This window comes from Anastrepha ludens, chromosome 2, assembly GCF_028408465.1.
Source record: "Anastrepha ludens isolate Willacy chromosome 2, idAnaLude1.1, whole genome shotgun sequence".
Lineage (NCBI taxonomy): Eukaryota > Metazoa > Arthropoda > Insecta > Diptera > Tephritidae > Anastrepha > Anastrepha ludens.
In genome coordinates, this window is record NC_071498.1 from 124,072,591 (window position 1) to 124,087,929 (window position 15,339).

The following is a 15,339-nucleotide window of genomic DNA, read 5'->3' on the forward strand; positions in this document are numbered from 1 at the left end:
ACTCCCAACTTGAGGCAAGGAACATATGAACCTGGTGCAATACATTTAATGGTAGTAGTGCCGGCCAATAGGAGTATTTATAACTACTGCTAAAACATGTAGTCAGACAGAAAAGATCGTTTAGGACGAAGTGTCGGCTTACAAAATTATTACAGATACGGATACAAAATTATTATTATTATGGTTGAAGAAGATTAGGTCCATAAGAATAATGCAGCTCTAGACATTCGCAAAAAAAGTGGGAAATCGGTTCGACCTCTTCTTCATCTTGAGAACTCCGATAGAGAGAACTCATGGGTACACGCGCACTGATGACATCCGGAAGAGCTTTTACTGCATTATCGATCAGTCGTATGCAACGTCTTTTCTTTCACACCTTCATCAACTTTATATGAACTTTATGACCCAAAATAACTACAAAGTGAGATTTTACAGTTAACAAATAAACCTTTATCACAACGCACTGTCGTTACCAAATCTACTTGTGATGCCAAATAATCAAAGGTGTCAAAAGCAATTACACGCATCAACTGTAAAAATCTGCAGCGAATGAAGTTAAAGTAAATATGTCCGCTGGCCGAGAAAAGAAATATGGGTATTATGAAATACAAAAGCGCACAATAGCGCTGGGTGTCTGTCGGGCACTCGATCAAGTGCCAGCACCGGCGACGCTTGACATCTACAGAACAGCGAAACACAAACGCCTAAATCCAGCCATTCTATAAACGTAGTATCAATGAGACTGCAGCTAAAGCGGCGGAAAGTAACAATATGTGAATGTTTATAAATACAAAATAGCAAAATATTGTGGTTACACAGCCAAACCACAAGCGCAACAATATTACCCAGTGTAGCGGCACAATTTTCAACGATGCCACAAAGAGAAGCGGTGGTGGTCTGCTACAGCCCACCAATCCACCTCGAACTGAGGGTGTGTAACGATTTCAATGCACCTTCAAGCAGCCCCTTCAACCGTTGGACTGTTTGTGGAAACGTTTGTCGTTCAAGTGCCATTGAGATAAATTGTTTGTGCACGCTGATGACGAGAATAAAAGCGTCAGTCAATCAAAAATGAAATAAACGAATGGAATGAGTGGGGAAGCGCGCGGAAATGCGAAAATTAAACGCACACAAACGCTGAAAACAAAGTGCTACACGCCGCGCGCTAAACACTCAAGCCGAACAATATTTTATAGTATAACAAAAAATTGCTGTTGCCGGTGCTGCGAGATTTGACAAAAGCGAAGGCTGCTACTTGAGCTCCGCGCATAGTGGCAGAGGGTTGTTGTAAGAATGGCCGCCGGTTCTAAGGACCTGCCAGTCTGTTTCGTTTTTGTCGTTATTGTTGCTTTTGATGAAGTATATGTACACAATAAAAATAATAACAATTTTTCATAATAGCGAAAATGTGTCAGCAATGCACTTTAATAAAGAAAGCGCGACCTGGCGTGTCACGCTCAAGCCCCGGGCCATGATTACTATTCTAATTACTAGCACCAATGGCATAAATTCAGTATAAATTAGAAGGTTACTTTGCATGGGGTTAGCACTACGGTTTGTTTACATAAGTAGATGGTATTGAATAAATGAATCACTTGGCAATTTGTTTCAAGCATCCTGTTTCGTAATACTAATTATGGCTGGAGTATTAACGGCATTTAGTTTTCATAATTTCTCATTCTAACTTCCTTCACAGATAAACAATGCCAGTGACATTGGCTTGCAAACATAAAATCAATTATTGTAGCTCAATCCACAATTCAATCAAAACATTGATTGGTATTTTCTTTATAATTATGATGAATTTAGATGACGCAGAATTGCCGTACTATGTTCTGCTTAAGAAACTTTTTTTTACAATTTCGAGTTTCGTCCCGCCACAAAAACGTAGTTCAAGTAATAGGCCTCATTGGATCAGCTTTATTTAAAAAAATCTAAAAAATTAGGATAACAAAACGTTAACAATAAACCAGCTGCTTATTTGAATTATACTTGCCCACGAAAAGATTTCGACTGTCTCCACAGATGGGGCAAGGAAATCCATTATTTTCTCGGTAGTTGGCTGTAGTGATCGATATCTCGGAAAGTATTGAGTTGGCATTTCACACTGAAAAATGTCTTTTACTGTTTATTGTTTATTCCATCCAGTTGCGAGTTACAGGGTGTTAACGATGGAAGTCAACAAAGAGAAAAGCCGAAAAGAAAGGGTGGTTAAATTTTAAGGGCCGATGTTGAACGTGAATCACACCTAAATATTATATTAAGTTTTTTCTGCATTTTATTTGACATTTTTGAACCACAGATTAACTCAATTTGAACCATGGAAAGATGCACAATCAAGCAACGCGTTAAAGTTATTTAGGCTATTATGAAAACGGGCGTTCAAATCGAAATGCATATCGCGCACTTCGCCTTCAGTGATGAGGCACATTTTCACCTCAGTGGATTCGTCAATAAGCAGAATTGCCGCATTTGGGCGAATGATAATCCAAGAGTGATTGCCGAAAAACCAATGCACCCACAAAGAGTGACTGTTTGGTGCGGTTTATGGGTCGGCGGCATCATTGGGCCGTATTTTATCTAGAATGAGGCCGGTCAGGCAGTTACTGTGAATAGTGTTCGCTATCGTGAGATGATAACGAACTTTTTATGGCCCGAATTGGAAGATATGGATGTGGACGATATGTGGTTTCAACAGGACGGTGCCACTTGTCACACAGCTAACGAAACAATGGCTCTTTTGCGCGAAAAATTTGATGACCGAATAATCTCACGTCGCGGCGATGTCGAATGGCCGCCAAGATCATGTGATTTGACACCGTTGGATTTCTTTCTTTGGGGTTATTTGAAAGAAAAGGTGTACGTCGATAAGCCAGCAACAATTCAAGAGCTAAAGGATGAGATAATTCGGCACATTAGCGGCATAGAACCTCAATTTTGCCTCAGCGTCATCGAAAATGGAGGATGGTTCCATGTGTAGAAGTCCACGCAAGTGGGGAAAGTTACTGATCGCCATTCACTTGGGAATGGCCAGGACGATTCTTCTGCATATGGTTCAAGCAGCTCACAACGGCCGGGATTAGCCCACGTCTCCTCTGGGTAGCTTCCGAACACCCGTTCGGGAGTGAGCTAACGAGAGAAGGCGAAACATTCCAGGATAGCTGGTTGTGCGTTGGGTTTGGGACCCGCCACTTAAAAATCCCCCCCAATGAAAAATTTAAAAAAGCCTCGGTTGAGACCTCCCTATACTGATGACGACCCCTGCAAACGAACGAAGGACTATGATTTGAGGGCGTGCACCTGGAATGTCCGGTCCCTTAATGGGGAAGGTGCCTCTGCCCGGCTGGTTGATGTCCTCGTGAGAGTAAAGGCTGACATCACTGCCATCCAAGAGATGCGATGGACGGGGCAAGGAAAGCAAACCATAGGGCCTTGCGACGCTACTACAGCTGCCATGTAAAGGAGCGCAAATTCGGTGTCGGATTTGTTGTGGGAGAGAGACTTCGTCGCCAAGTACTGTCGTTCACTCCGGTGGACGAGCGTCTCGCAACAATCCGCATCAAAGCCCGTTTTTTTAACATCTCGCTAATTTGCGCCCACGCCCCGACGGAAGAGAAGGACGATGTGACCAAAGATTCCTTCTATGAGCGCCTGGATCGTTCCTATGAGCGCTGCCCCCGCCACGACATAAAAATCGTGCTTGGCGACTTCAACGCCAGGGTGGGCAAGGAGGGAATTTTTGGTCTCACAGTCGGAAAATTCAGCCTGCACAACGAAACATCCGGTAACGGAAAGAGGCTGATCGACTTCGCCGGGGCCCGAAACATGGTAGTCTGCAGCACCAGATTCCAGCATAAAAAGATACACCAAGCTACCTGGCTGTCTCCTGATCGAAAAACGCGAAACCAGATCGATCATGTTGTGATAGATGGAAGACACGCTTCTAGTGTATTAGATGTACGTACGATCCGAGGACCCAACATCGACTCGGATCATTACCTTGTTGCAGCCAAACTGCACACACGCCTCTGTGCAGCAAAAAACGTACATCTACCTACGCAAAGAATGTTCGACATCGAAAAGCTGCAATCACAACAGACACCCAGAAGATTCGCCACTCGACTCTCACTCCTGCTCTCGGAGAGCACTGCCCAACAAACCGGCATGCGCGAGAAATGGAGCAACATTTCTCGTTCCCTACGTACCGCCGCCAAAGAAGAAATCGGATTCCGGCGAGCCCGAAAAAACAATTGGTACGACGAGGAATGTCATGCTGCCGCAGAAAGAAAGGATGCCGCCTATAGAGCCACGCTGCGATCGGGCGCAACGCGAGCCATGTGGGATAGCTACAGAGAGCTGAAAAAGGAAGAGAGACGTATTATCCGACAGAAGAAACGAGAGACCGAAATACGTGAGTGCGAGGAGCTTGAGATGCTGGCCAATAGGAACAACGCCCGAAAATTTAATCAGAAAGTTCGGCGGCTTACAGAAGGTTTTAAGACCGGGGCGTTTTCCTGTAAGAACAAAGACGGCGATCTGGTGACTGACGTACAGAGCAATCTTAAATTATGGAGGGAACACTTCTCGAACCTATTAAACAGTGACAGCTGCGCATGTCACAGAGAATGTGAAGATCCCGATACCCCAACCGACGACGACGGAATTGTCGTTCCGCTACCCGATCATGACGAGGTGAGAATAGCGATAAAGCGGCTAAAGAACAACAAAGCCGCGGGCGACGACGGACTGCCGGCTGAGCTATTCAAACATGGCGGCGAGGAGCTGGTAAGGTGCATGCATCAGCTCCTATGCAAAATATGGTCGGATGAAAGCATGCCTGTCGATTAGAATTTAAGTGTGCTCTGCCCAATCCATAAGAAGGGCGATCCTGCAATTTGTGCCAATTACCGCGGGATTAGTCTTCTAAATATCGCCTATAAGGTTCTAGCGAGCGTATTGTGTGAAAGGCTGAAGCCCACCGTCAACCAACTGATTGGACCTTATCAGTGTGGCTTCAGACCTGGAAAGTCTACCATCGACCAAATATTCACAATACGCCAAATCTTGGAAAAGACCCATGAAAGGAGAATCGACACACACCATCTTTTCGTCGACTTCAAAGCTGCATTCGACAGTACGGAAAGGAGTTACCTGTATGCCGCGATGTCTGAATTTGGTATCCCCGCAAAACTAATACGGCTATGTAAGATGACGTTGCTCAACACCAGCAGCGCCGTCAGAATTGGGAAGGACCTCTCCGAGCCGTTTGATACCAAACGAGGTTTCAGACAGGGTTACTCGCTGTTGTGTGACTTCTTTAACCTGATGTTGGAGAGCATCGTACGAGCCGCAGAACTTAATCGCTCAGGCACAATTTTTTGTAAGAGCGTACAATTGCTGGCGTATGCCGATGATATTGACATCATCGGCCTTAACAACCGCGCTGTTAGTTCTGGCTTCTCCAAACTGGATAAAGAGGCAAAACGAATGGGTCTGGTGGTGAACGAGGACAAAACGAAGTACCTCCTGTCTTCAAACAAACAGTCGGCGCACTCGCGTATCGGCACCCACGTCAATGTTGACAGTTATAATTTCGAGGTTGTAAAAGACTTCGTTTATTTAGGAACCAGCATTAACACCGATAACAATGTCAGCCTTGAAATCCAACGTAGAATCTCTCTTGCCAACAAGTGCTACTTTGGACTAAGTAGGCAACTGAGCAGTAAAGTCCTCTCTCGACAAACAAAACTAACACTCTGCAAGACTCTCATCATGCCCGTCCTAACGTATGGCGCAGAAGCTTGGACGATGACAACATCCGATGAAGCGACGCTTGGAGTGTTCGAGAGAAAGATTCTGCGTAAGATTTTTGGACGTTTGCACGTTGGCAACGGCGAATATCGCAGACGATGGAACGATGAGCTGTATGAGCTTTACGACGACATAGACATAGCGCAGCGAATAAAGATCCAGCGGCTACGTTGGCTGGGTCATGTCGTCCTAATGGATACAAACGCTCCGGCTTTGAAAGTATTCGATGCGGTACCAGCTGGTGGCAGCAGAGGAAGAGGGCGGCCTCCTCTGCGTTGGAAAGATCAGGTGGAGAAGGACTTGGCTTCACTTGGTGTGTCCAACTGGCGCCGGTTAGCACGAGAAAGAAACGACTGGCGCGCTTTGTTAAACTCGGTCAAAATCGCGTAAGCGGTTATAGCGCCAATTAAGAGGAAGAAGAAGTCATCGAAAATTTGGACCATCGGATGGAGGTGTACCACCTTTATCATAATAAAGAGAAATGACAATAATTTCTTAGAAAAAATTGTATTTTCTTCAGCATCAATACCGGCCCTAGAAACTTAGCCACCCTTTATAATGACAATAATTTCCTAAAAAAAATTGTATTTCCTTCAGCATCAATACCGGCCCTTGAATCTTAACCTCCCTTTATAAGCCAGACCGCTGAAATTGGGAATGGTGTTTATGGTGCCTATACTGTTACAGCAAATAACGTGCAATTTTGATTTCATCGATTCCGTTCAGACATTTTTGATGTGAAAGAAAATTACGATAAAATCACAGAAATAATCGAAGTTCATCGGCATGATAGCAGTAGTAGCATCGCTCAGGAGTTAAAGCTAATGTATTTCTTTGAGATGTAAACCTGGAAGTTGTTGGCAATACATAATATTAATACGAAATTCGAAATGTATGAATATCCCACAAGTTTACCCCACGAAGGGGTAGTATCCGATAATATAGTCGTTTCTTGTAGTTTTGTTTGCACATTTTTTCCAAAAAGTTTATGGAAATTATGTATCCGTTATTCCTAATGGATTGGATCCCTTACCATTAGAAAATCAAAATGATAGCTTCAATGCAACGCTAGCCGATGTTGAGTTTGGCAATCCAGTTCACTTGAATAGAGACGCTCAGTTAATATAGCGTACATTATTGGAACATGAAAGGTGTGGTAAGGAATCGTTTTTTAAGCATTCAATGTGTTGGGTCGAAAACTACTTAATTAAAATAAAAAGTTAAAGCAAAAAGGTTTAACAGATGACGAAAAAGGACAAATCGATATATTGGCCTCAGAGAGTCTATCAAATTGCCAAAAATATTAGTCGAAGTTCAAATGTTGTGTATCTTTGCGTGAAACAAGGTGTCTCCTATGGTAAGAACAACAGAGGCAAAACGGCGATGACTTTAACACCGAACCAAACCCGCAAAATACTTCGGATTGCGTCAAATTCCGCCCTTTTAACACCTAAAACTATAGAAAGAGAAATATTGCAGTCAGCAAATCCACTGTTGGAAGGGATATTCTACTTGTAAAAGCGCTACATCTAAAGACTAAAAAATTATAAAAAAACCACCTTTGCATAAATTTCGCAAAGAACACCGGCAGATTTTGCAAGGGACCACAAGGATTGGAATTATGTTACAATCTACAATTGCCATTTCTATGACTAAAAATAGGAGAAAAGGTTCTTTAGTCGGCATCACAGCCGGGAAGGTGGTGCTATGGTATGAGGATCAATATCGTACTATGGTCCGTTCGAATTGAAAATTGTAGGCTACAAAATGACGGGTAACAGCTCTAAAGCATTAGTATTTATTATTTGAATATTTCAACAGGATAATGCACCTTGCAGTGTTTTTAAAACTTGGATTGCGTCCCAAAACGTTCAAACTTTAAGATGACCACCCTATTCTCCACACCTAAACATCATTGAAATCTATGAGGATGGCTTACTCGTAAGGTTTATAAGAATGCGCAACAATTTGCCGACAAAAATGCTTTAATTCGAATACTTTAAAAGGCTTGGTATGAAATTTCATTAGGCTGTCTGGAGAATTTGTACAAATCCGGTCGTCAACGTGTTTACGAAGTCGCTTAAGCTAGTAGCACACACTTCTAAGCTTTAAATAATAAATTAAAAAAACAGGTCCTATATTTACTATGAGTTTGTGTGAAAATACCGTTAGATGGAATAATATTTTGAAGCGTGTTTATTTTCGACCAAATTTCTCTTGAATTATCAGAAACCCTTGTATTACTAGATTTAATATGGTTACTTTAATAATCGTTTCTTTCCATAAGAATTATTGCCTCTAATAAAATGAACCGAACGGTACAAGATGAAGTCCAAAATAAAGAAGACTGGCGTCGTAAAAATGAGTTAGTACGTTAGAAGTTACATCCCTAGCTGACTTCCAGTGAAAGCTTGGTGACATTCGGTTCAGTGGAAGCGAAGTTGTTGCGTCTAAAGTGCCAGTATGATTGTGTCATCAAATAATACAATATCAGAATTTGTTATATTTTGTTTTTGTTTTTTACAATCAGTAAAACGTTTACCGAAACATTTGAATTGATGAAAAAAGTTTATGGCGATGATTGTCTATCCCGTGCACGTTTCAGAGATGGTGGGGAGGACAGAAATGGCAATGAAAATACGAGCCGCCCTAAATCAATATCCAAAATCACCGAAAATTTCATCAAAATCGTTCGTAAATTTATCAAAAATTAACCGAAACCATCATGGAATCGGAGTTGAGTATGGCCAAAACATCGACTTATCGCACTTTAACTGATCGTTTGGGCTTACGAAAGGTCCGTGCACGTTTCATTCTGCACAAGTTAACTGAGGACCAAAAATTGCTGAGAATTCAACATTCGCCTCATTAAACAGACGAGAAAAGGCGATAACTTCTTTACAAAATTGTAACTGGTGATGAAACGCCTGAAACTAAGCGTCATAGTGCCAAATGGACGAGCCCCAGACGAGCCACACCCAAAAAATCGCGTTTGGAGAAGTAAAAAATTAAATCGATGCTCATTCTTTTTACCATTCCAAGGGAATTGTCCAAAAGGAGTTCGTGCCAACGGGCCAAACCGTCAAAGCAATTTTCTATCTTGGCGTTTTGAAGCGTTTGTTACATAGCATTCGTCTAATTCGTCGAATTCGCCCTGAATGCCGCGAAAGAGGAAGCTAGCGCTTATTGCATGATAATGCACCATCTCATCGATCCACTCTTGTGGATCTTGATTTTTTGACTAAAAACTCACTTTCACCATCAATCACTCACCGTATTCGCCTGATATGGCTCCCTGTGACTTCTGCCTATTCGAAAAACAGCATTTGGCAATGAAAGGAAAACGTTTTGCGTCCGTAGAGGCTTTTAGATCGATGCCAGAGGGGCCAGAGGGGACTATTTTAAATAAATAAACTCAAAGTTATTAGAACTAAGCTCCTATCGTTTCTATTTTAGCTCAGTCTTGTTTATTTTGAACTTTACCTTCTATATAACCTTGAAAGAAGTGCAAAACTGACCATGAAGGTTTTCCGCCAATATTTTTTAAGCTTAATTCTTCATTCATATCTAGTCTTAACTTATTTAATAGATACTTGAGCAAAGCTGTTTTTCTTAACTGTTGGAGACTCTGCACCATCTTACCACTAATAAAATCTGTCAACCATAATGACGTCAGTAAATTTAGACCCATTGTGAAACAGACTAATTTTGCAAAACTTTTTCATGATCGTCATCATTAGTAGGCAATAAATAAATAATTATCATATTTTTCTAAGCCTTTTTTTAACAAAAGAACTGAAGAGCTGACACTCTTTTCAATTACCTACACACATTTTTTGATTCCGCGTATGTAGTTTCTGACACAAAAAATTCAACTCGTGACGAATAAGTTAATAGTCAGCACCGTGCTCACTCTTTTTATAAAGGTCCTCTTCGAGGAATTCGCTTTGAAGCTATAAAAGCAAATTTGTTTGAACAGCGGATGGGCCATTTCTTAATCAGCCAACGAAAAATGTACGGAGAAAGTAGTAAATCTCTTTTTAAGTCCATATTCTGGAAAGATATCAAATTTTAACAGATTAAAAGACTTCATTTCATCATTCAACTCTAAGGAAGGTGGAGAAAGTTTTTCCACTTCAAAAATAAAGGACTTCACTCTTGTAAAATTTTGTTATGAGGGTTCTCTAACATATTTGAAGCCTTTGCAACACTACGTCTGATTAGCTGTAATTCGATATGTTTTCGAAAAACTTTGGTATTTCGTAGCAGTAACTTACATAGGTATAACGTTTTTACTTGTTCCTACATTTGTTCTTTTTTCAGTAAGTTGAAAAATTCATTTCGCCGAAAAGATGGAATTAAGTCGTGAAAATTTTTGTGCCATAATTCATTGAGATTATTGAGACATTATTATAGAGACGGAAGTGCATTAATCTACTTACTTCGTATTGTGGCTTTGAAGCACCACACTTAGCCACTGTGAAATACTGGATGCATTTCCTGAGGGCCGTTCAAAAACGGTTGTTGTGGCAGAAACAATCGATGCTGTGCGTCAACTGATATCATAGGATCGTCATATGATAAATCGCGAGGACATTTGTAGGATCAGCAAACATTAAATATTGCATGAACTTTGGTCATCAAGAAGATTCGTTGGACAGTGCACAACTTGACAATTGCTAGAAAAATAGATAGAGACGTGTCGATTGGTGTGCAGAAATGTTGAACAAATTCAGCCGCGGTGATTTAAAGTGCTTATATAACAAATGATGATTCTTGCATTTATGTATTTTACTTGGAAACAAAACCTCAATCTATAGTGTGGGTGTTCCAAGACGAGCTTAATCCAATAAAATATGTTCGCGGAAGAAGCCGTTCCGAGCAAATGGTTACCTGGTTTTTTCACATAATCTAGTCACATAATCTCACATAAGAGGATTTTTGAGAGCTCAAAAGATCCAATTAATGGGTCATCCATCCGCCTTACAGCCTTGATTTGACACCTAATTATTTCTTTTCGTTCCCGAACATCAAAAATGAAATGCGAGGTCAACGTTTTTGAACACCTGAGGAAGCTTTAAATAGCTTGTTTTGGAGGTATCCACTTCTGCGTGACAAAAGTGCTGTGAAAATTAGTTCAAGCGAAAGCAGAAGTGTATTGACTTGCAAAAATAATATTTAGAAGAACAATAAAGCGATTTTCATTATTATTATTTTACTGTATTTTCATTATTGAGCGCAAAATATCGTATTCTTTTTCAAAATACTTTTTTGTTGCTAGAAACTTTGCTATTCACTTGGGGCTAGGTTTAGTGATGCCATTGACCCAGTACATAGATTGGTTGTATATCTACTGATTAAAAAATAGAGGGAATAATTTATCTATTTGACTGCTATTTGTGTTATTAGAAATAGACGGAAAAGGAGGAAATCGGTCGTGAAATATACTGTGGGCAAAAAGTAAGGTGAATTTATTGGTCAAACTTCGCAGGATTAAAATTTCGCTCTAGTTATTTCTTTCATGAGTTGGCAGCAGTGAATGCCATTATCAGTAATATATTTACGCTTGTGTTCACCGAACGACCAAGAGTGCATTTTTTGATTTTTCCAATGTCTGATTTGATTGAGCAGAGAAGTGCCACTAAATTTTGTTTGCGGAATGAAATTTCGGCTGCGGAAACGTTTAGCATGTTGCAGAACGCATTTGGTAATTCGACCATGTCGCAGAAAAATGTTTATAAGTGGTACAAAGACTTCAAAGAGGGTCGAGAACGTGTTGATGACTTGGAGCGCTCCGGACGACCATCGACGTCAACAGATGACCAACACGTCAATAAAGTGAAAGAGTTAGTGCTCAAAAATCATCGGTTGACTGTTAAAGACCTTACTGATATGATCGGAATATCAGAAGGATCTGGGAAAACCATTTTGAAAGGTCATTTGGGAAAAAAGTCGTCGCGTTGATGTGTGTGAAACAATGCTTTCAGACTATCAGGACAAGCTCAAATGCATCATTACGGGAGATGACACTTGGATTTATGCTTACGACCCTGAAACAACCGACCAATCAAGCGAATATCGTGCTAAAGGCGAGGCCGGACCGAAAAGAGCACGTCAAAGTCGTTCAAAAATAAAGGTCATGATGACAGTTTTTTTCGATTTTCGTTGTGTGGTGCACTATGAATTCCTTCCACCTGGCCAAACTGTTAATAAGGAATATTATTTGAGCGTTATGCGTCGTTTACGTGAAGCAATTCGTCTAAAAATACCAGAATTATGGGCCAACAACTCTTGGTTTTTGCATCACGATAATGCACCGTCTCACACTGCACTCGTTCTTCGTGACCATTTCGCCGAAAATTCCACGCATATAAATTGATGAAATTGATTTACAAGAATAAATAAAGATTTTTCATTTGACAACTAAATTCACCTTACTTTTTGCCCACAGTAAGCGCAAAGCTCATTGAAAATCGTCTAATTGCAATTTATTAATTTTCGAAAGCGAATTTCCACAAGTGGTGTCTTTTTCAAATGGTAGTCTATGCAGAACTTTCGAAAGAATTGCGCTTGTTTTTGTAATAAAAAACAGCAGGTAACAATCGAAAACTGGAGAAGGTTAGTTTAGGTTGTAGCGGTTGTCCACTATGGGTCACACTCAGACTCATAATGAGAAGTTGTCCTTACCTCTCCTAAAACCAGTGTGAACTTTCGAAAATTTTAGAAAATTCCTGATTTCAACAGTACTGGAATCTCCCAACTTTTTAAAAAATTGTCTAAAACTGGAGAAGGGGTGAAGTTAACTGCGTATAGTTTTAATGGCAACATTTTACTTTGTTTTTGTGGCGGAAGCGCACAGATGATAGGCTATCGGTAGTAGTCGTGGGTTCGAATACCACCACGGACATGGTCCTGCACTCTTCCTACTTTCCGCTTTTCCCGTCTTTCAGCTTGGATAATTAACATTGTAAATATACAGCGGCATTTCCTAGACCAAGGACTGCGCCCGCGCAAATAGAGCCTAAATTTCAAATCCTTTTTAGTTTTTGGAAGAATAACTGCGGATGTTACAGGAATAGCATATCCCCACTAATTGATTAGGCAGCACTTCTTTGCATTTTCTATCTACTACATCATAAACATCACCGTCGTGTGTGGTCCTCAATCTTTTCCTCTTCAAATTACTTTCAATTGCCGCCACAAGTATTTGGCACGTTGCATGCCATCGACTTCGGCAGTGTTTTTTCCTCCTTCGCCACTTCACATGGACACTTAAATGCAACACACCTTCTAATGGAAGAAGCAGAAAAACGTCCAAAAAAACCGGTGGTGTATTGTAAATGCGCCCAGGTATACGTACATCTGTATTTACATTAGCAAATGTGAGTACGTGTGTTCTTGCCTTTAATTTAAGTGGCCGGGCACATTTTCCAATTTAAAATTTTCACAGGTGAAATTTACTACTTGCATGACTTAAAGTAAAAGCAACGACAACAATATGCAAACAACCATGAAACGGCGGATGTCGGCTGTACCGCTGTTGCTGTCGCTGCCGCCGTCGGTGCCGATGTCGATGCGAGTACCAACACTGACACTCTAATGTGTGTAAACAGTGATTCCAACTGAAACATTACCGGCCGCTTCAGCCGCGGCCGCCGCATCGTGCTGCTTCAAACCATTTCAGCAACGACTGTCAACGGAACGGCCCAACGTTAAAGTCCTACATACATACATGTGTGCATGGCTGTGTACATATATAGGCACGTATGTGCTCGTAAGCATTTTGGCCGAACAGCTGTACGGACGTGCCCATGTGCATATGAGCATTTCCATAGTTGGTGCTGCCGTAACTGTCCCCACCTCCATCTCGACCGCACTGCGATCCTCTACACTAGCACTGCTGATTGCTGCCGCCACAGCCGCTTTGCATGTTCGCCGCTTGTGTCAATATTTTGTTTTCATTGCCGAACTCTCAAGACAACGACGATGATTACCTGCGTTTTGTAGTGCACAAGTGTTGCCAACAAAAGGCGGCAATACGCCGGACCGGCTATCAACCACTTGTGCGCTAGGTGTGCTGCTCAATGCGGTAGGTGGCAGGGACACTGCTTCACGTGTATGTACATTGGATTGGATCGCAGCCTCAATTGCAATGCAATGCGTTTCGTGTGTTCTGCATTGAATTAGGATGTTAGCTCGGATTGACAATAATGTTGCTGTTGCTGTCATTGTTGTTGCAGCACTATTAGAGTGTTTTGTTTTTTGATTTTCTCTACACCTAACCGACCACTTGCAGGTTATGATTTCTTAAGTGCATCTACATTTGCTGGCACATCAAAGTGCCGCAGCCGGCATAGTCCATCAACGTCCATCAGAAAATAAACCATTGCCGCTTTTGATTTTTTGTTTTTTTTTTTGTTTTCGTTTATTTCCTTAACTTTTTCACTTTTCATGTGCAAACAAAACATAAATCATACAAAACGCCATTAGATTTTTGCATGTCCAGCGACAATTGACGACGGTCATTTTGCAATTATTTACATACATATATGTATGTATGTATGTGTGTAAGTTGAGCAGCGCGCCCTCAATGCTTTGGTAACTGATTTGGATAGGAGCAAATCAAATTTTTCATTTTCATGTGAAAATTCGAAAGTGTACTTCCCAACAAACCTTTAGGTTAGAGAGAACGAGAAAACGAGACGAATTCTGATGTGTTTCTCTAAAGTAGAAGTTTAGAATACGAGAAATTAGTTAGAATTAAAGAAACTGTCGAGAGCTACAGCATTCTCCAGAAAAATTGGACTTACTGTTGTTATTGACATCGAGAAAAGCTCAGCTATCGAATGGTTCGGCGGCCGCCATAACCGTCACGATAGGAAAGGACCTCTCCGAAGATTTTTATACCGTTCAAAACGAAGGTGACCCATTCTCATGCGATTTCTTCAACTTTGTTATGGTGTGTGAGGTTTGCAGGGCGGGGATGGAACGAAACGGAACTTGTTTCTATAAAAGTGTGCAGCTCCTTGTGTATGCTGATGGCATCAACATCATCGGTCATACCAAGCGGGATGTCGCCGCCGCTTTTACGGCTATTGAAAAGGAGTCCACGCGATTGGATTTGACGGTAAACGAGTGCAAAACCAAGTATATACGGGCGTCCTGCAGGGAGTTACGGCGTCTTGGACCACAGATCGAAGTTAAAAACTGTAAATTCGTTGTGTTCAAGGACTTTATTACTCGTGGTTCCGCTATTACCAGCACCAACGATGTCAGCCTTGAAATGAAGCGAAGGATAATTCTTGCCTTGGTAAAGCCTTATATTTTTGAACGAAAACAACACTCTATAAGACGCTGATTATTCCGGGACTTATCTATGATGCTGGACAGTCAAGCAATCAGATGCACGCGCTTTGGGGTTTTCGATTTTTGGCCCTGCTCGCGTAGTTGACGGTTACCGCATTCGAGTGAACCACGGGCTGTATGAGCTTTACGGAAATATTGACATAGTCAATAGTCACCCTGCAA